Here is a 10141-nt window from a genome sequence, read left to right as displayed (position 1 = left end):
CACTCAGAGAGCTTTCAACAGATAAGGGAGCACATAAATATGCTGGTTTCAGCATGTTTATGTCCTGACAACTGGGAACCAAGGGCCCTGTTGTCTTGCTTCCAGCTCCTGACTTATGGCTCCATCCTGCTAAGCCTATGGATTCCCATTTGCACTGATCCCCAATAATAATCAACTAAGCAGTGAGCTTGTTCAGCATCTATGATCATTTCAGCCTGATAAAACATATTTTTTAGCTCTTTATGAAAACCTTTTGCTTTTTTTGCAAACTTTATCTTCCAAAAAGAAACAAATCAACTATTGGTGTTTTTTGACATTGCAAAATGTTACCACAATAAAAACACTAGCAGATTAGATGGAAATGATGTTTGATTTTATTCGTCATTGCATCCACTGCATTCAGAATTATTGATTAGGGTGCAGACCAAACACATTTCTCCTTATCTTACAGTTTCTGCAGATGGATGGATGGGCAAAACAACTCAGAGTCAAGGTAGAACTCTGACATATGAGGGCTACCAACAAAGTTTAAAGGGTAACAGATCAGATTACAATTAAATAAAATCCTTGTCAGATATTAAAAAGCAAGACATGAAAAATAGTAATCCGTCAAGAAAATAAAGAGTTGATATTGTTACTATAGATTTCAGTTTAAAGCTACATTCATCAGTTTAAAGACAGTAAATCCATTGTAAGTGTACCTCTTCTTGTGGCAGGCTTTACATTATAGACTCATTTTGCGCGAATACACAACTAATACTGTAAATGCTCACTAGCTCTTAATGCAGAATGATTTATTAATGTCAATTGAAAGCACCATGGATAAACCAAGGGATCAGGCTTTATATTTCCCTTTTGGCAAACAGGTTAGATTGTTGCTGTAATTTATAACAGACCCAAGAAGCAACATCTTAATCACATGCATTGATTGTGCAGAACTCCAGCCAAGGAAGCAAATAATTGAATACTTTGATCTCTGAGTCGAAGGTGTTGTAAGTATGTCTGCTGGGCTGTAGGAGGTCTCAATTTGCACCCTGCTTCCACACATTGATGTGACATTGCACACAATGATTTATATGTGGTTGGGAAACACAAATAGGAAAAGAAGCTAAGAATGGCTTGAATTTCACAAAGAACAAACATTTCAGAGACAGTATTGGGTAGTACAGAAGCTGGCGAAAACAAATACAAAAAAACAAAAAAAGCAATTGGATGTTTAATACTGTAGCTCAGTGGTCCCCAACCACCGGGCCGCGGATAAATTATATATATAAATTATATATATAAATTATATATATATATATATATATATATATATATATATATATATATATATATATATATATATATATATATATATATATATATATATAATTTATCGCCGATCAGAGTCTGAGTGATGTTTTATCTTGAAAAATATTAAAAAATTGCAGTATTCTCTCCCAATTACAGCAGTCGGTGCATCTGTGCCTCTTGACACAGGTTAATTCAGTTCAAGACTCATCCTACCTATAACATTACATATTCAATAATGTCAAAATATTGAAATCAGTAGCTTATTGTTTGCTTATATACTAATGGAGGCATGTGGAAACCGGTCACATAAAAAGTTACCTGCAATAAGGTAAGTCAACTTTCTACAACAAATTCATGATAATCTTAAAAGCCAAGAATGTAGAATAGTTCTGGTCCTTTTCAGTGAAACACTTGAACAAATGGCCGGTAATGTAGTTAAAGTCAGAAACAGTTCTGAGACCAACCAAGGAAAAAACAAAACGCTTCATCATAAACCAGATCCCAAGAGGCTCTGAGCTCCTTGATTGATTCCGATTGATTCTGGGGCTAACAATGTTTCGTGTTATTTTTCTCTTACAACTTGACCTTTCATGTCTGTCTGCAGAGAAACCAGCTCAAGTCCGTCATGTCCAGCTAAATTTCGCTTAATACATGTGTGGGATCTACATATTTTTCCCTCCTGAAGTTGTGAAGAACTGTTTGTTTTTTTAATTCAACCTAAAATTGTGACGCAGTATGTCTGAAACATTTGGAAGTAGCTTAGGAAAATAACTAATAGACAAATATAAGACAAAAATCTGCTCAGACAAAAAAAGGGAAGTATCAATTTAATTTTGTTTTTAAATTAATATTGTGGAGGAATAACTTACCATGTATCTAACACACTCATTTACGTTTAGATGAGTTATCAAGAGAGGAGTAAGTGTTGATTAAACTCAGAAAATTAGAGAAAAAGAGGAGGATTTATTATATAACTGAAATAATCAGTTTTCCTCTTTCCTTATTCGTAATAAAACCAGATACCGTATAAAAGGCAGTGCTGAGTGTGCCTCTCCACATGAATCTATCAGAATTACAGATGGTATTTCAAGAGAAGGTTAATGTGTGGGTAGAACTACAGAAGGATTGGTTCAGTCACAGTATGAAGTTTCTGAAGTGTTCAAAGAAAATGAAACATTTCTTGTCAGATAGCTGTTATCATAATGCTTCATGTAAATTCCTCTCTAATTCTTTCTTTTATTGTGATTGTTGCTCGTTCCTTGTTATTTTACATTTTGTTAAGCTTATTATGTGATAATGAAATATCATAATGTACTTCATGTAGAATGTGCACTAGACTTAAAAAAATCCCATCTGTGCTTGACATAATTTAACTTGGAAAAAAAAATTGGCAGTGACAAAAATAATGTATTATTAAAGGTATACCTGTACCACAACTTTGTGACCTAAAGAGTTGAGGCATATGACTTATTTTAAATGATTGTTCAGGCCAATATACAGCGCTGGACACTATCAATGCTACAAGCGGGGATACCCTCTTGAAATATCGCCTATGTAAGTTGGGAGAAGACGGACCGTCCTTGGTCAGGTCATTTTGAAGAATGTATCGCTTTACTGCCACAGGCTCTTATATCGTCATGGAGCTAAGACTTTTGCTCTACTTTTCAGCCTGCTTGACTATGGGCTGAGGTAAGAAAAAAGTTTAAACCTTCTGAGAAGGCTAAAAATGGAAAACATGAAAGGGATCATGTGTGAGAAAAAACAAGAGTCGATCATGGTTTGTTTGTTAGCACAGGCTGAAAGAAGAAGCCGGATGTAAAACCATTTCTCTTTTTTTAATGTTATTATTAGACTGGTAAGTTAACACTTTGTTATTATTTTTGATGTTCAGTAGCAGTAAAATAAGACCAGTTATAGGTCTAGCGCCCCTAGTGGCCCGAAGTTACACTGTGTGCCTTTAACCAGATTAAACTTTCCTTTTACCATGAATGTGCAATCATACATAAATAATCATGTGATTAATTGGGCATAATATGTAACATCAAGGGTTTCTGTATCTAGGTGTTTAAAGTAAATAATATGAATAGAAAGGAGTTATTAGTACCAGGAAATTATGCATTCTTTCCTCTATTAGTCTGATACAACTGACTAAAATCAATGCTATCTGTCACGCTCTACGGGCACAGATGGACAAACAGAGCAGTTGGCACAGTTAGGAGGTTTATTTTACTCTTGGTCAGACAGGCAAGGGTCAGATCCGTGAAACCAGTCAGAGTTTGGGGGCAATCCTTGAATCTGTGGTCGGGCAGGCAGGAGGTCGTCACCAGGGAGTCCAAGATAACAAGCGAGGATGAGGGTCCAGATTATCAGACGAGACACTGGGGGAAGAAAACAGGCAGGTTTAGGAGAGGGAACAAACTTGGCTTAGTCAAAACTTAGACTTGAGCAGACAGATGGCCTGAGAGTGTTTACCACTAGGGGTTAGACAACAATCTGACGGCGAGCAGGTGGAGGCTCCGTCCTTATATTGGGTCCACTGCTGATCAGGGAATGACCTGCAGGTGTGAGGGTCACAGCAGCTGATGTGACAGGTCCTCTCCTCCAAGGCGCCCGGTGGCGTCTTGTCCTCTTGTGGAAGTCCCGGATGAGCTGAGGATCTAAGATGGCAGAACGTGGTTCCCAGCTGCGTTCCTCCGGGCCGTAACCCTCCCAGTCTACCAAGTATTGGAAACCACGTCCTCGGCGGCGAACATCCAGCAGCCGTCACACTGTGTATGCAGGGGCATCATCAACGATCCTGGGGGGTGGGGGTTGCGGAACAGGAGGAGACAAGGGACTGGACAGGACAGGTTTCACTTGGGAAACATGAAAGGATGGGTGGATCCTCATTGTCCTGGGGAGGTTAAGGCGAACAGTAACAGGGTTTATGATTCGGTCAATAGTGAAGGGTCCAACAAACCTGGGTGAGAGTTTCTTGGAAGTGTCTTTCAGTGGCAAGTTCCTGGTGGACAACCAGACCTCCTGTCCAGGTTGATAGTTGGGGGCTGGGTGTCTGTGACGGTCGGCGAGACGGCGGTTTCTTTCTGCAGTTCTGGAGAGTGCTGCTCGAGTTCTTCGCCAAACCCTGTGACACCTTCGAAGGTGATGCTGAACTGAAGGGACAGCGAGTTCCCGCTCCTGAGAGGGAAAAAGAGGGGGTTGATAACACAGTGAAGCTTCAAACGGGGACATACCTGTAGCTGAGCTGGTAAGTGAATTGTGGGCATATTCTACCCAAGGTAAGTATTGGGACCAGGAAGTTGGTTTGTCCAAGATGATACAACGGAGGGCAGCTTCAAGGTCTTGGTTCACCCTTTCCGTCTGACCATTGGTTTGAGGATGGAAACCAGAAGACAGGCTAACTGTGGCTCCTAGAGCCTGGCAGAAGGCTCGCCACACCCTGGAGGTGAACTGCGGTCCTCGGTCCGAAACTACGTCTAGAGGGATGCCATGGAGCCGGACCACATGGAGAACAAGGAGGTCGGCAGTCTCTGCAGCAGTGGGCAGCTTGGGAAGGGGGACAAAATGTGCAGCCTTAGAGAAGCGATCTACTATGGTTAGAATGACTGCATTACCTTGGGAGAGAGGGAGACCAGTAACAAAGTCCAATGAGATGTGGGACCAGGGTCTGCTTGGGGTTGGAAGCGGCTGAAGGTAACTGGAGGGTGGCTGGTTGCTGGACTTCCCACGATTACAGACTGTACAGGAAGAGACAAATTTACTGGTGTCCTGAACCATTGACGGCCACCAAAAGTGCCTCTTTAAGAGGGAGATGGTTCTTTGTACCCCAGGGTGGCAGGCAAACTTGGAGGAGTGGGACCATTGCAAAACCTCAGACCTAACCCCTTCGGGAACAAACAGGCGGTCAGTGGGACAGTTGCTGGGAGTGGGCTGTTCTTGTTGGGCCTGCCTCACTAACTGTTCGATCTCCCAGGAGAGGTTAGCCACTACAATAGAGGTTGGCAGAATGGTCTCAGGTTCCTCTTTGGGTAAATTGGGGTCGAACTGACGAGACAATGCATCAGGTTTGGCGTTTTTGGAGCCTGGTCTGTAGGTTAGAATAAAGTTGAAGCGGGAGAAAAACAAGGACCAACGGGCATGACGGGGTGTTAACCTTTTAGCAGTCTGTATATAAGACAGATTCTTGTGGTCTGTCCAGACTAAAAAGGGTTGGGAGGAACCCTCCAGCCAATGGCGCCATTCCTCCAGGGCCAGTTTAACCGCTAACAGCTCACAGTCTCACACACTGTAATTTTGTTCGGCCTCTGTTAATCGCCTTGAAAAGAAAGCACAGGGCAACAACTGTTTTGCAGGATTGCCATACTGGGACAGAACTGCTCCCACCCCAGTCTCAGAAGCATCCACCTCCACTACAAACTGTTTACAAGGATCTGGTTGGATAAGAACTGGTGGGGAGGCAAACAACTGTTTCAATGCATTGAAAGCAGCAGCTGCTTCTGGTGACCACACAAATGGTTGATTGGTGGATGTGAGTTTGGTCAGTGGTTGGACCACTAGACTGTAGTCCTTGATAAACTTGCGGTAAAAATTGGCAAAACCCAGGAAACGCTGGAGATGTTTACGGGTCTTGGGTTCTGGCCACTCCACCACTGCTTTTGTCTTAGCTGGGTCTGATCTAATCTGTCCCTCTCCAATAATAAAACCCAGGAAATGCACGGTTGAATAATGAAAGTCACATTTCTCTGCCTTGACAAATAGTTTGTTCTCCAGCAGTCGTTGGAGAACTTGCCTAACATGACTGACATGCTCCTCCTTGGTCTTGGAGAAGATTAATATGTCGTCTAGGTAGACAAACACAAAATGGTTCAGGAAGTCCCTGAGGACATCATTCACTAGAGCCTGGAAAACTGCTGGGGCATTAGTTAGACCAAACGGCATCACCAAATACTCAAAATGGCCTACAGGAGTCTTAAAGGCAGTTTTCCATTCATCCCCATCACGGATGCGCACCAAATAATATGCATTACGCAAATCTAGTTTAGAAAAGATAGTTGCACCGTGAAGCAGTTCAAATGCTGAAGACATGAGGGGTAACGGATACTTGTTTTTAATGGTAATGTCATTCAGGGCCCGATAATCAATACAAGGACGTAAGGTACCATCCTTTTTGCCAACAAAGAAGAACCCTGCCCCTAAAGGGGATGAAGAGCGGCGAATAAGACCAGCCGCCAGGGAATCATTTATGTAACTCTCCAGAGCCCCTAGTTCCTGTTTAGAAAGATGGTACGGGCGACTGGAAGGGAGTGGGGCATCTGGGAGAAGGTCAATGGAGCAATCATATGGTCTATGTGGGGGCAGTGTCTGGGCTTGGGTCTTGCTAAACACATCTGCTAGATTGTGATATTCAGAAGGAACCTGTGACAAATCCGGGGTTTCTACAAACTCGTCTTTGGTGTCAGATTTGGGTAGGGCGGAGCGAAGGCAATTGCCTGAACAAAACAACTCCAACTAATTTTCCTCCCCATAGACCAATCTATGTGAGGGTTATGGAGAACCAGCCAGGGGTGTCCCAACACAATACTAAAACTGGAGTTGGGAATAATCTTAAATTGGATTAACTCCCTGTGATTACCCGAGGTTACTGTCAAAACTGGGACTGTTTGGTGGGAAACACAAAACAATAGTTTGCCATTTAAACCTTTTGCTGACAATGGCGGACTAACAGGTTCAATGGGAATATTCAGCCGCTTTGCCAATTCAGCATCAATAAAACTGTCTTCTGCCCCAGAGTCTATCAAGGCAGCTAGAGAATGGGAAGAGGAGTCAAGACACAGTTTAACTTTTACCTGAAGACAATTAGAAGATTGGGGGAACTCATTATTGCTCATTAGACTCCCCACTTCTAATGAGCGCTTTCTTTTGGCCGCTGAGGAAAGCTGGTTACTCTGTGGCCAGGCTTGCCACAATAGAAACAGTCTCCAGATTGGAGTCGCCTCAGTCTTTCTGCAGCTGACAGACGTGTGCCTCCAATCTGCATCGGTTCTCCACCAGAAGGCTCAGGGGTAGGCGGCAGTTCTGGGGAAGTGACAGAGGGGGCGCTGTGGGCCCCAATGACTGGTTGGACAGACCGAGAAACAGGAAGTCGCCCGCTCCGCTCTCTGCGTCGCTCACGCTGCCTGTTGTCTAGTCGGATTGACAGGGTGATTAGAGAGTTAAGATCGGCTGCTTCTTCCTTGAGGGAGAGTTCATCCTTTAAGGCTTCATTTAGGGCGTTATAATATACTCCTCTGAGAGATCTGTCGTTCCATCCGGACTCGGCTGCCACGGTGCGGAAATCCAAAGAAAACTCTGCAGCACTTCGGGGACCTTGGCGGAGCTTTAATAGGCGCCTTGACGCATCTCCAGCATGGTCAGGATGATCAAACACTCGGCTTAATTCGGAGGAGAACTGAGCAAAGGTGAGAGATGTTAGAGGGTTGGTGGAAGAGAAAGCAAGCGCCCATGCTAGAGCCTGTTCCCGCAGCAAACCCATAACATAATATATTCTTGAAAGGTCAGAAGCAAAAGCCGAGGGTTGCTGGCTGAAGACCATTTGGCACTGTAGCAGGAAGCCTCGGCATTTGGAGAGCTCACCAGAAAATGGAGGTGGATCAGGAACATACGCTCCGCTGTGGTTCACAGATGGGGCTGCGGCTTGGGAAAAAACCGAAGGAGAAGCCGGTTGTGGCTGAGGAACCTCGGGTGCTGGAGCCTGGGGGACTAGAGGCGGTTGTGGAGCTGCAACAGAGGTAAGCAAAGATGTGAGGTGTGCTACCCACTGCATGAAAAGTGAGATTTTCGTTCCCGTAAACCCCCGTAAAGTCCCGCAGATCTGCCTGATTTTCGTCAGTTTCCGACAATTTGCAACCCGCGCTTGTCCGCGTTTGTCGTGCCACAAATTGTCGGAAACGGACTCTGACGTATGTGGAGAGCGATCAGCTGTACTAATGGCCCTAATTAGCATATGAATGCAGCAAACCCGCGCGGCTGGCCAGGTCTGGCTTGAATAACCTTCTCAGTATTGGCTGAAACCACTATTCTCAAACAAATGAAATCGCTCGTGATTGGCAGTAAAACCACACGTGGCCACGCCAGGCTTTAATTTTCTTACTGAGTATTGGACGGAACCACTTCTTTTTAAACAAGTAAAGTCGCTCGTGATTGGTTGGCATATATATATATTTACATATATATTTATTCATATATATATATATATTTATTCATATATATATTTATTCATATATATATTTATTCATATATATTTACTCATATATATTTACTCATTCATATATATTTATTCATTCATATGGTGTGTATTTATGTTATCCTACACTACTACACAATTATGATACCATCAAGGAAATGAATGAAATATACAAGAAATGAACATTTGCCAGGAAGCTGTTTATGCAAACAAAGAGCTTTATTAAAAACACACACACACACACACACACAACTATATACAACGCGTATCCAAACACATGCGTTACAAAAAACTACAAGTCCGTGAACGGTCCGATTGCTTCCTCGGGGTTGGAGGTAACTGGCAGCATTCCCTCCGAGGCAGGTCCGATGTGCAGACGCCTACTGTGCGTGGCCCTGTACTTCGGCATCGCTTCTAACCGGGACTGCAGCTTAACACATAGTTCAGTGAGATCCGGCCTACGAAATGGCGGCGACCGTACAATCCATCCAGAGACACCGCCGACGACGCCATCTTCTTCGTCGGACATGAGGTCGACGGTGGTGGACTTCCAGAGTTCCACTTCCTCATCTGCCAGCACACTCTGCCTCGCTTTCAGCAGCTGAAAAAAAAAAAAACAATGAATCAGCGCACTGCGTATTGACACAACACCTCTATCAATGCACCTGAAAAATAGTCACCAAATAAAGTCTTACCCTATTTCTTCTAGCCCGACTCCGAGCAGATTGCCTGGCAGCCTCCGCACGCAGCGTGTTGGCTTGTTGAGTGTATCTGAAGCTCCTGCGTACCGTCTCATAATACGTCTTACAGGCAGCTGGAAAACAATTAAGAGAGTGGTATGAATAAAAAATCAAACGCAAGTCACAGTAACAAGGACGGAGAAAACATTAAAACAAGTCACTTACACACAATGTCGTCCTTATCAACATCCTGCAAATCTGGACTTGCCGAGATGGCTCCAAGCAAATAGGAGGTCACCGCCTCATTGTGAGGCGCCAGTAGTCTGTGGAGAAAAAAAAAAAGGACAGCTATGGTCGGTATTTATCCGTATCCATTGCCTTTTACCGCAGAATGAAAGCATATTCTTTAAATCTTACCCTTGCTCCGGTTCATAGCGCCTGCAATTAGTCTCCGAGTTGTGGAGACGGCGTACTGCTTCCTGTAAGTCACAAAAAATACACTTTAATAAAGCATGTTCTTGCAAGGGTACTGTTAGCCGTAGCTAGGCTGCTTTTAGCTTACCTAGCTAGGCTAGGTTGTCTTTAGTTTGCCTAGCTAAGCTAGGCTGCTTTTAGCATAGCTACCAGTAATCGAACATATATTTACCGCTAGCGGGGCGTTGTGCACCCGTCTTCTCTTCCTCGAGTTCGTATAGCCCGCAAAGTTGCTGGACTGCAGAGCCGCCATCTTGTCCTCTATGGACTGCAACCTGGAGTGCATAGAATTCTCCAGCTGAGTGAGGCGCCCATTCATGTGGGCAGCATGCTGGGTGAGCTGACGAGACAGTCCGCTGATAGCAATCAGCAGTTTCTTCTCGTCAGTCTGCGGGCTGGCCGAAAGCTGTGGACTACAAGCAGTTGGAGGCGAGTTGAACGCGAGACG

This window comes from Cyprinodon tularosa, unplaced genomic scaffold, assembly GCF_016077235.1.
Source record: "Cyprinodon tularosa strain WSP-4 unplaced genomic scaffold, ASM1607723v1 ctg66, whole genome shotgun sequence".
Taxonomy (NCBI): Eukaryota; Metazoa; Chordata; class Actinopteri; order Cyprinodontiformes; family Cyprinodontidae; genus Cyprinodon; species Cyprinodon tularosa.
This window is presented reverse-complemented; position numbering follows the sequence as displayed.